Source organism: Lichenostomus cassidix, chromosome 10 (genome assembly GCF_008360975.1).
Source record: "Lichenostomus cassidix isolate B80296 chromosome 10, HeHo_3.0, whole genome shotgun sequence".
Taxonomy (NCBI): Eukaryota; Metazoa; Chordata; class Aves; order Passeriformes; family Meliphagidae; genus Lichenostomus; species Lichenostomus cassidix.
This window is the reverse complement of record NC_139491.1, coordinates 10974888-10985948: the sequence shown is the minus strand read 5'-3', so window position 1 is coordinate 10985948 and position 11061 is coordinate 10974888. Positions and strand designations below refer to the sequence as shown.

The following is an 11061-nucleotide window of genomic DNA, read 5'->3' as shown; positions in this document are numbered from 1 at the left end:
ACATGAGGTCAAATCCTTTCCTGTTATTATCTTGCTTAGTTGAAGTTGCATCAGAAGAAAATTCAGTTTTATCTCTCTCTTGTGTTATTATCTTTGCTAGAACTGTGGCCATTGTATGAAGTTGGCTAAGTGTTATTTGTTTCTGTGCCAGAATTAACTTTCCTTCTTCACAAAGCTGATCAGTGGATTTGTGTCTTTCCTTTAGCAGATACTCACCTTGTGCCTTCACTTTGCAACTGAATTTTGAAGATGCTGAGGGCCAGGAGGCTCCTGTGAGCTCCACTGACAGCTGATGGACTTGGCAGAGAGAACCCATCTAAGGGGTAAGCACTGAGAAATGGAGTTTGCATTGTGTGCTGATAGTGACAAAACTCCAAACCACAGACTGTTCCCCCATCAGTTTGATGGTTCAGGGCTGAACATTTGGATCTGGGCTCACCCACTTCACTCTCTGGGCATTTATTGGAGACATCAGGCTGATTGTTCAGCAAGTCCCAGCTCTAGGGAAGGTCAGAGTGGCAGGCAGGATTGTCTGTCACAAGTACCTCTCTCCCTCACTCCCTATCCTCCTCCATGTGGGCATCTCAGGCTAGGGCTTAACACTAATGAGAAGACTCCACATTCACAGTGTGTCAGGGAAACCAAATTTGTGGCAAAGAAGCACAAGGAGGAATACAGGTTAGACCATCTCTTGTGGACAGGGGAACAGTGAGTCTGTATTTGTCTCTTCAGCAAAGAAGAGCAAGGAAGGATTGTGTCCTTCTCCTCAGGATCCTCACCTAATGTCCTTCCAACCCAGCTGAGCCAAACCAGAGGGAAAACTAAATAAAATATTCTATGCCTTGCGAAAGGGAGGGAAAGAATAAAGTGTGATTCTTCAGCCTGCTGTTTCGTAGAGAAGCAACATGTGTCCATAATTCAATCTAGTGCTCACTCATTAGTTCTACAAAGCATTTGAACTTTCATTCTGAAATTGGATTTGGTAAGTCTGACGTGCTCTACTGTAGACCAGAAGGGAACTTCATTAGAGAAATTGCAAGGCTAAGTCCTTTTTACCTCAGAACACGCTTTTGGATTTTGTTAATCAGGTACTTTTGTAATTTACATTGATGATAAACATTTAACAAGTAATCAGCTCTGGGAGGAATGTGATTTACTGCTGCAATCTGGGTTTGTGCTATTATTAACAATAATGTTTGGCACCAGTATAGCCAGTTGAAGCAAAAGATAGAACAGATTTCCAAGCTCTCGCTGGCTCTATGTGGTTTTCCATGTCCTGATGAGAAGGGTTTGCCAGAAACAGGCTTGTTGGGATCAAAAGGACGTGGAAAAATGAGCAGAGTCTTGTGCGAGTTTTTCATTGTGTTTAAGAATAAATGGTTGGGTTTGACAGGGTTTCTTCCATTTTATTTCTCTCAGATGGATTTCATTTAAGACTGAGTTTTCAGAGTAATGCTGGGAAAATATTTCATTTTTGAAGTTAAATTTGGGTAGAATTCTGAATAAACTCTGTTGAAAATTTTGTCTTCAACTTTTTCTTGTAGTAAATAAGGCAGTTGTTAAGGTGATGGTTGTTTTGGGGTCGGGCTTTTTTGTTTTCGTTGAAGGTGTTTATTTTCTTTCAAAAGTAAAGATTCATTTTCATTACAAAAATGAAAACCTGTAAACTTAAAGTATTTGGTTTGGTTATAAAATTGCATCACCCCCCTACCCCCACACCCTCCTCCCCCCAAAAAAAGTAAAAATTTAGTTGTTCAAACTTACATAATTTTCAGGGAGCTGGGGAGGAAGATCCAAGAAAGGAATTCCCAGAAACATCTGGTATCTCTGCATGTTTCAAGCAAGTCCCCCTAACTGGCATCTGTGTACATTTTCCTCTATTGCAAAACTGTCTTTGGTTCAGATATATTCCTATTTGCAGTGAAAATAATTCCCACCAGGTCCAGATCTGCACTTCTGGGTAGCTGTTCACTTTTTCAGCAGTTGGGATACAAAGAATCAATAACTTCCTTTCTAACTCAGTTATTACACAGAGTCTGGACAAGATTAAAGCTGTTTGACTGACAGCAGAGCAACTTTGCCATTACACAAATGTGAATCATTCACGTCCATGAGCTCTTCTCCCACCGAGGAGGAGCAGCCTCTCACTGCCTTGTGCACTGGTGCAGTGTTTCCTTTTCATGGCTGATTGCCTAAATAGTGCAGCTGAGACCTGCACAGCCTGCTGGTGCAACGTGATAGGTCTCAGAGGGCAGCAAAGGTTACGTGCCATTTTGATGATTTTATTCCGTTTGATTCCCGGCTTTTCAAAGCTGCAGCCTAGCCCTTTGCTGAAATCTTTCTGATAGCTGTGTCATCTCAAAGAACTGTCACAAACATTTTATTTATATATTTACTTCTTTATTGAAGAATTGTTTTTCTTTCAGGTGTGCCTGTTTGGAATGAAAATACTATTTCTGTAATTACTTGAGCGGTTTTCATTTTGGGCAAATATAAAGTTTGGACTCTCTTTTCATCCTGTCTATTGCAATCTCTGTAATATATTTGATTGATAGATTTTATTACTATGGTTACTCTGAATTTACACTGCAGATTTTATTTGTGAGAGCAGCATCCTGCTCTGCCCTCATTCAGCCTACTTTGTTTATTATTGTTTAATGGGGAGAGGGAGGGGAAAATGTTCCATGCTTTCCTTGAAAACAAGCTTGGTGCAAATAAGGAGCTTCTCATGTCTGTAAATCCACTGTGTTCTGCACTGCTACCTTATAGAGAGAGGAGTCTTCTGTACTGAAGTACAAAGAAATTTTGCTGTCCACAAGAGTTCAGAAATCACAGTCATAGGGAAGCTTCCATCTCTTTACATGGTGCTTTTTCTTTCTTTCTTTTCCTTTAATTTTTATTTTAAGAAAAGATTTTGCAGTGCAAGTCAGAGTGATTTACTTGCATGCTGCAGGCTGATTTAGGATGCTTATTCAATCAGTCTGCTTCTAATGACACTAGAAATACCATAATGGATGGAACATTCCTGTCTGCTCTAAATTGGATTAGATGGTTTACTAATGTAATACTGGCAAGCCAAATCAGCCTGTGATGCCATGGGGATTAATCTATAGGGAATAGTTGATCTCTAATGCCCATGTGCTAGTTGAAGTGCAGTCATATCTTTTGATTTAATAAACCATTTTTATATTTCCCAACAGTATATGTGTATTTGAGCAGGATGAGCTAATTGGTAGAATTACCCTTTTTAAATGAAACTTCATAACTTGCTGCTAAATGGAAGAATACGAAGTACTTCAGTCTTAAAAGATTTGGCTGCTGTTTATGCAATTCTTCTCGATAGCTTAAATGCTAAGGACCACACAAGGATTTGGTGTTCTCTATTAAGAGACAAAATTAAAAATGTTGATATATCTTGGAAAATACTCATTTTTTACTGAACTGAGGAGTCAAAAAATATGCTAATCCCTCTAAGTCCAATATATTCAATCTGTTTTTATTCTCATCATCACATGCTTTGTTTAAAAGTTAAACCATGATATACAGACATTTACAGATTGACAATCAGATAAATTTTTACAAAACAGGTTGAGGAACAAAGGAAAATTATACAGTGCCATGTTCTTGATGTCACTTGCTGGCACTGCAGTGTTTGCTGAGGTGTTCACTCAGATCTGCTTAACCTTTGGCTGGCAGATGGCTTGTGCAGGGAGCAGAGGGACACAGGGGAAGGACTGACAGCACTGCAGAATTACAAAGCAAAAGCTTCCTCTCTGTTTAGGTGTGTGCAACTTCCTACACCTGTACAAATTGATGGCTTTTACCAAAGTGAATGTAAAATATCTGCATTATGCCCAAGTAACTTTGCTGTTAAATAAGTCATCCTACACCAAATTGCTGTAAAGGTGTGATTGATTTTGAAGGCAGAGAGGAAGTCTTTTGGTTAAATTAATAAATTAATTCATACATACACACACACACATATATATATATATAGGTGTGTTTCCCAGCTATAATTGCCTTAATTGAAATAGCCATGACATAATGTAGAGAGACCTGAAACAAAATCTTTCCCCTTAAGGCCTCTGACTTAGCTGCTTCCATGGCTAATATTTCAGACTTCCACACAAATTATATAATCATGAAACAGTACCAACCACGACATGAATATACATCATTTTCCCCACCAAATTATGCATGCCACACATCTAAGACAGACACACCTTTCCCTTTTCCAGAACTGTGACAGATCCTAAATTGAATATCCTAATACCTGGGTTTGACACACTTCCTATATTCCATAACACAACTGGAATTACAGGATTTCCAGCTACATGTTTTGAAGTATGCACCATGTAGAAGCATGTGTTTCTAATATGGCCTATTCACAAAATATCAGAGCATAGAAGAATTGCATGCTAATAAATAGGAAAAAATATTTCAGATATTTTTAATGGTTTAAAAATGGTTACTAGTGGTATCTTTTCACGGTAAAAAAGCAAATTTATTTGAAAAGTGCTTTGAAAAACAGTACTATAAAAGCAATAAATTCTCTACAATATTGTCGGAAAACATTTTTCAAGAACCAGCATAACTAGAAATCATGAGACTATTTGCTGTTCTGTATCAGATGTTTTGGACAACTTATGCAAACTCTGTGTAGCTAGATATCAAAGTATCAGTCATTACAGTCACCAGTCCATCATTCTGCATTAGAGATTGTCTGTTCATTCACTGCTTCACTGGTAATTAGAGTAGGCTTTCAAGCCTATTGCTTCAAATGATGCTTTACCAGATATATCAAAGAACATCAGAGCATATGTTTAGCTTCCCAGCTGTTTTAGGTGGATGTTTGATCCTTTGGTTGCCACTGAAATTTGTCCTTCTAAAGACATCTCCAAATATTACTGTAGGAGCTGAAGTATTTCTGCAGGCTGGAGTTGCCTTGTCCTTCATTAGACTAGTTGTCTTCAGCTGACCTCTTTAAAACAGAGTATTTCTCACTGATACTGTGTCATCCTGAGCTCTGTACCTCATTCCTTTATGTGAAAGGTCTCACTATCCCGTTCTGTATCCATCTTTTTTTCACTTTGCCTTGGTGTGTAAGCTAGAATCCCACTGTATGACACTCTGGGTGTATGAGGAGACATAACATTAGGTAAGTAATTGTGAAGGTTATTTCCTATGGCTCAGTTGGTCAGTCATTATTATTTTCCAGTAGCGAGCTTTCTGATGGATGTGGACAGCTGGTTTTTGACTTAGACGACTAGCTATAAAACATTTCTAGCAAAGGAAGACACTTGTGGTGATAAATCAAGTTTAGGAGAACTGGCATGCATGAATTGATGTGTTTGTATGCTACTGACATGGAGGGACACCTTTTCAAATACCAGTGCTTGAATTCTGCACATGTATTTCTGTGCTAGAACAAAGCCTGAGCTTTGCATCAGTAAGAGCTTTGCATTTTTTGTGCATGAACACTTGCTGACTGCTCTGTCTTGAGAAGGTACGTCTGAGATGTTGCTACACTGGAGATCTGACACGGAAGGATATCCATCATGTGATGTGTGAGTGTTGCTGTTATGCTGAGAATTTTAGCAGAGCCAGTCAGCTAATTCAGCAGAGGAGTGGAGTTAGAAATAAAGTTATTAGTTACAATTTTCAAAACATGCCAGATGCAATAATGAAATTAATATGTTTGACTTAACTTCTGAATAATGAAAAATAGTCTAAGTAATAGAAGTAGAGTGATGTTATGTATTGGAACATCTAAGTATGTTTTTGCCTATTGGCATAATTGGCATAGTGCAAACATTCCTGGGCAACAAACATTTGTAGCAGAACTTTGTGGAGACCCAGGAGTCTGAGTGATTCCCAATACTTAAAAACTGCTGAAGAAAATTAAAAAAATACCCTTATAATTGTCTATCCCAAGTACAGTGATTACATACTTTAAATGAATGCATTTATTCAGGACTTCACATACTGATTTGCAAGTAATAATGACTTTGAAAGGAACTGAAAATAACAGGGAGAATAAATGCTATAGCAGTTGCAAATGCCCAACAACATTAAGACGTGCAGTCAGTTCAGTGACTGGAACACTTTGGTCTATATCTAGTAACTCCAAAAAGCTATTATTCTGAGGGCATGTGTAACAATTTTAACTTCTGATCATCCAGCTTATGTCAAGCTCAAAATGAAAGATCAGCAGATTTTGAACAGTGATAGAAATGTCTTATATTTCTGATTTCAAACAATACTAACAGCAGTAGAAATAAAGACGTAGTCATTACACAGCTACATGTATGTAGAAAACATTTACTTTGTATTCAGGATTCACTTGCCTGTGTATTATCCAAGGCAGCTTAAACATTTTAAAGACTGTGCCATAAATCTATCCCTGGTACTTTCCACAACTATTTAAAGTTATGGGAAAACAGGCTTTGAAACCTTTGCTCACCCATGTAAGCATATAAATCTCTTCTGGCCTTCCTCACTGTCAAGCAATTATAACTTGTAACTGCTTCTGAAGACACCTGACTGTACTGATGAAGAGCTATAATAATAAATTGTTCCAATAAACATGATGACACTCAGAGCCACATAAAGGTAGAGTCAGTAAAGAGCACCAAACAAGCAGTGCTTCACCATTGCTATAATGCAGCATGTGCCACCTCTGAGAACATCACAGGGCATGCCCAGCACACCCTGCCTTGTGCCACAGAGGAAAACTGTAGGGTGATGATGATGGCTTGGAACAGCCCAGGAATAATCTTCTGGGTTTGTGTTCCACCACTTTGTAGTCCTTGACTTTCAGAAGCAACCATTTCATAAAAGTCGTATTTGCTTTCCTTTGATTTACAATTATTGAAATTTTAATAAGGATTGTGCAGCAACTCCAGACATCACATATTGTCAGTGAGAAATTATAACTTTATTGCAGCACACACTGACAGCCAACTCATAAAAATGAATGACATTCTATATCATAACATCTCGTAGGCTGTTCAGAATGTTAATAGCTCACTTCATCTTTCTTTAGCATAATGAGGCAGACAGTGTACCAATATTCAACGTGAAAATGAAGATTAAGAAAATTTGAATTGAAGCAAGAAAGTAGCATTTAGCAGAGGTTCAGGCAACATTCAGATAAAAAGTTTCAATTAAAGTACTCTTAGGGAACCTTGTATCACTGGAGCAAGGCTTTGTTACCAAATACCGACACTTACTACAAAAAATATAATTTAAAAATGGCTTTGGAAATGCTGCTTCTGAAAAGATCCACAGTCTTTCTCTTATCCCATGTAGTACTCTATTTTTCTGTAGACTTAATTGTAAAAGGTTGGACTGTTTTAGAATAATCTATTTTTCCATAGTAGATCAAGGTAAAAATTGAAGCAATATTTAGGAGGAAGATTTTTACTACTTTTATTAGCAGTTCCAAATGTACCTATTGAAACAAAAACTATCCAATCACTTACCCAAATCTGCTAGCTTTATTAATCAAAAACTCTGTAACCACTGATGAGAACCCTGATTAAGAAACCTGAAGACACACTACAGTCAACTCTGAACTATTTCTCCATAGCATGAACCTGAGTCAGCCAATTACTTATTGGTAAAATTATCCAGTAAAATGAGGCACCTGAAGTTGCTGCTACTGGCTTTAATTCTGTTGAAGATCAAAGAAAAACTCTCACTTTAGCTTTATAAGGGCTCCTTCTTCAGCTCTAAATATATCAATATTTAAGAAATGTAAAGTTTTGGAAAATTCCTTAACCAAAATATTTACCTTTTCTTTTTCAAAATACTCCCACTTTCGAAACAGTTTTATGGATCTGTATTATCTCAGTGCAGCATCTGAGGCAAATGTAGCTCCCTGGGTGGGGAAATATGTATTGTGTCTGTTGGAAGGGGAATCATCCCACGGTATGGATAGAGCACAGTAGAATAATATTCCTTCTAGGAACAAGATGGAAGATTTGGTCCTTAATCACTCTGGAGGGGATTTTCTGTGGAGTGTGAAATATGTCAGATCTGTACAATGTTTCATCCATCTCAGAAATATTTGTGATTACCAGCTTACTTTGGGGTCTGCCATCACTAGCAGTACAGGTTGTTGGTGCTCAAGGGCACCAATCCCAGCCGGACTGGGACTGTCACAGAGCCCTCTGCTGCTGGAAGTGGCCAATGAGTCCTGGACAAACTGTATTTTAATAAAATCCCAATGATAAGGAGGATAACTTAATCTTCAGGAATGTTTTTTTTACCATTATCCAACCCAAAAAGTGATTTCTTCGGAGCATTCCCCTAACGTCTGACACCTGCAATGTTGTCAGCTGAAGTACATGAAATAATAGTAACATCCTGGAAGCACTACTAAAGCCACATCCAATTTTCAGCCAATTTAATTGAATTTTCTATCCCTGTTCCAAGTACAAAGAAATTAGCACTGTATGTTCCAGCTAAAAGAGACACTCCTCGTGATGTATGCTCTCCGTGGAGATCTGTCTGCTCAAATTTAACGCTCCTCCTCTGTTGGTCTGAACTGCTTTGGCTACTGCTTTCTTCACCCTTTTGATTTTAAACTGTTATTCCTTTGGCGTACTTTTCAGCTCATGCCCTTTGGGTTTTCTGTCACGACCAACTATTCATTCTGATTTGTTACTGAATGACCTAAGCTTACTCCTGATTTGATTCTTCACTCATTAAGACTTTTCATTATGGGTGATTCTGAAATTTATTCTGATACTTTGAAACATCCGCTCTTACAAAGGTTTAGTGATTTGTTGAATCTCCTCAGTTTATCACATTATGTTAATTTTCCTTCTTGAAGAATGGGCCATGCATTAGAATTGAGTATGTTACTTAATCTTCATCACGGTAATACACTATTCTTTTTTCCTTAATATTTATTTCCTCATTGTGAAATTGAAGATTTCTCTTCCTTTCCTTGCTTGACCTTTGGTATTTACTAGCTGCCCAGGGCTCAGTGGTACATTTAAATCAATGACCCTGTGTGGAGAGAGCTCTCAGGGCCAGCCAGAGCCCCCGTCAGGCCCTTCTTTATCCCCTCTGGTTGTCTCCTCTGTGTCTCCTCCTTCCCTCAGCACTATGGGATTCCTGCTCAAATTTCCTTTCCCTTAATTCATTTGGTTCGATATACTGCCAAGCACACAGTGGTTATATTGATATTTATTGCTTTTTTCCCCTCCCCCCACAAAGTTAAGATTTACTTCTTTGTATTTCTGTAAATAAAAAGGTTAGACTACTTTGCTGTCTTTTGGTGATTTGCCTTGTTTTAGTTACACTGTATCCACTCCTAAGGCTATCAACCTCTGCTGAATATTTCTTTGCTCTCAAGGTCAGCTCCCAGCTTGCTAGAATTTACCTGCAATTACTTTTGGAATTAAGAAAGCTTGGCTAGTCTGGTTAAACACAGTGATTCTTAATCCAGTCTATAGCATTCCTTTTATTTCACTGGCAGTTGAGAAGGTGGTAGTGAAATAGCTTTTGCAGCAACTTCATATATTTGATTTTATCAGCAAGTCTTAGTTCCCACATCTGATTGCTCATTGGAAAAGCTCAGAAGTAATTCTCTAAATCTAGTGAGTTTAATTTATCCCTATGGCATAAGTAAGTTCAGCTTGGCTCTGGAGGTCTGGTGCAGATAATGCTACTTTAAAGGTTATCTGGCTTTCTGCAGGGTTTCGGCAGCACAGCTGCAGTGGAAAGGAGCCAGAATGCAGCCTTTGTCTGGCAGTGTCAGGGACACCAAATGTACTGAGCAAGTGCAGAGGTAGCCATGTCCATCAGCTGATGGCAGGCAGAGATTGTCTCCCAGGCTGATGGAATCACATCTCCCACCTGCACTATGGATGTACCATTTACTCCAGCTGGGGCCAGGCAGGGATTGTCTCCTGGGTTGGTGGAATCAGCTCTCACTCTTGCAGGACAAATATACTGTGAAGCAGGAATTGTTTGGCCAAAACTTATGCATGGGAGGGCTTCACATGCCTGGTTCCTTCATTTAAGGATGATTGCCTTGAATTCATGAGTGTTCAATTGTGTGAATCTGGTGCAAGCTGGATAAAATTATCTGGATTGTCTCATTTTGCACCAAGTCATAGACTAGCTGGTAGTGGCAGCCAAACAATCACTCTACCTGCTGCATCTGTTTTCCCATTTACCAAACTTCTTTTTTCATGATTCAATCTTTTCTTCCTCACTTGGGATTTGGATTGGTTTATCAAATTTTGATTTTCTGTCTTCTGTTTATATTTAGCTCATGCCAATAATAATTTCTCTGAGAAATTATTATTGCAACTGCTGAATGCTATTTGTGGTCAAAACACAAAGGTAAAATTCATATACAACATCTCTGGTGTCACTGGCATAGAGAAAATATATAAATACACTTTCCAGGCTTCACAATCTTGAAAAGTAATTGATATTTGGCATAATTTTCTGATAGATACTTAGGTAGCTTTATATTCTTTTACACCCTCTAGTTTCTGTAGTCTGATTATGATCACGTGGATTTAGTGCACACTGAAGCCCTGCTTCCTGGGAAGTGGCTGGACATTGCCTGCTGATGGGAAATGGAGAATAAATCTTTTGTTTTCATTTGCTTCCACACATGACCTTTGCTTTTGCTTTATTAAACTGCCTTTATCTTGACTCACAAGGGGTTTTTTTTCCGCATTATTTTCTCCCCCCAGTCCTGGTGAGGAGGGGAGTGATGGAGTGGCTTGGTGGGTACCTGGCATCCAGCCAAGGTCAGCCCACCAAACAAGGATATATTTCTAACTCTTATTTTAGCCACATAGTATTATGCTGTTGTCCTCAAAAGCATTGACTAAAACTTCAATTGTGTACCTTACGATTGCCTTGTCTCATTCCTCCCCTGTTCAGTGAGGTCAAAGCTCTCTATGTTTCCATTAAAAAGAACATTTGAGTACAGAGGAAAGAGGATCTTCTATTGATTTTAAAGATACTGTTTTATTTAGGAAAAAAATCACAGAAATATTTGGCAGGGGTATATGCTGATCAGATATG

The 11061-nt window shown here is 38.4% G+C and overlaps 1 protein-coding gene across 2 annotated transcripts in view; it reads left to right on the top strand.

The window, feature by feature from the left end:
• Window positions 1–205: 205 nt before the first annotated feature.
• SEMA6D (semaphorin 6D) overlaps window positions 206–11061 on the top strand; it is a 246991-nt gene continuing 236135 nt past the window's right edge. For both annotated transcript variants that reach the window (XM_085070612.1, XM_085070611.1), the window contains exon 1: window positions 206–323. The gene's annotated coding sequence lies outside the window, so the exon portion shown is untranslated. The remainder of the gene's footprint in view (window positions 324–11061) is intronic.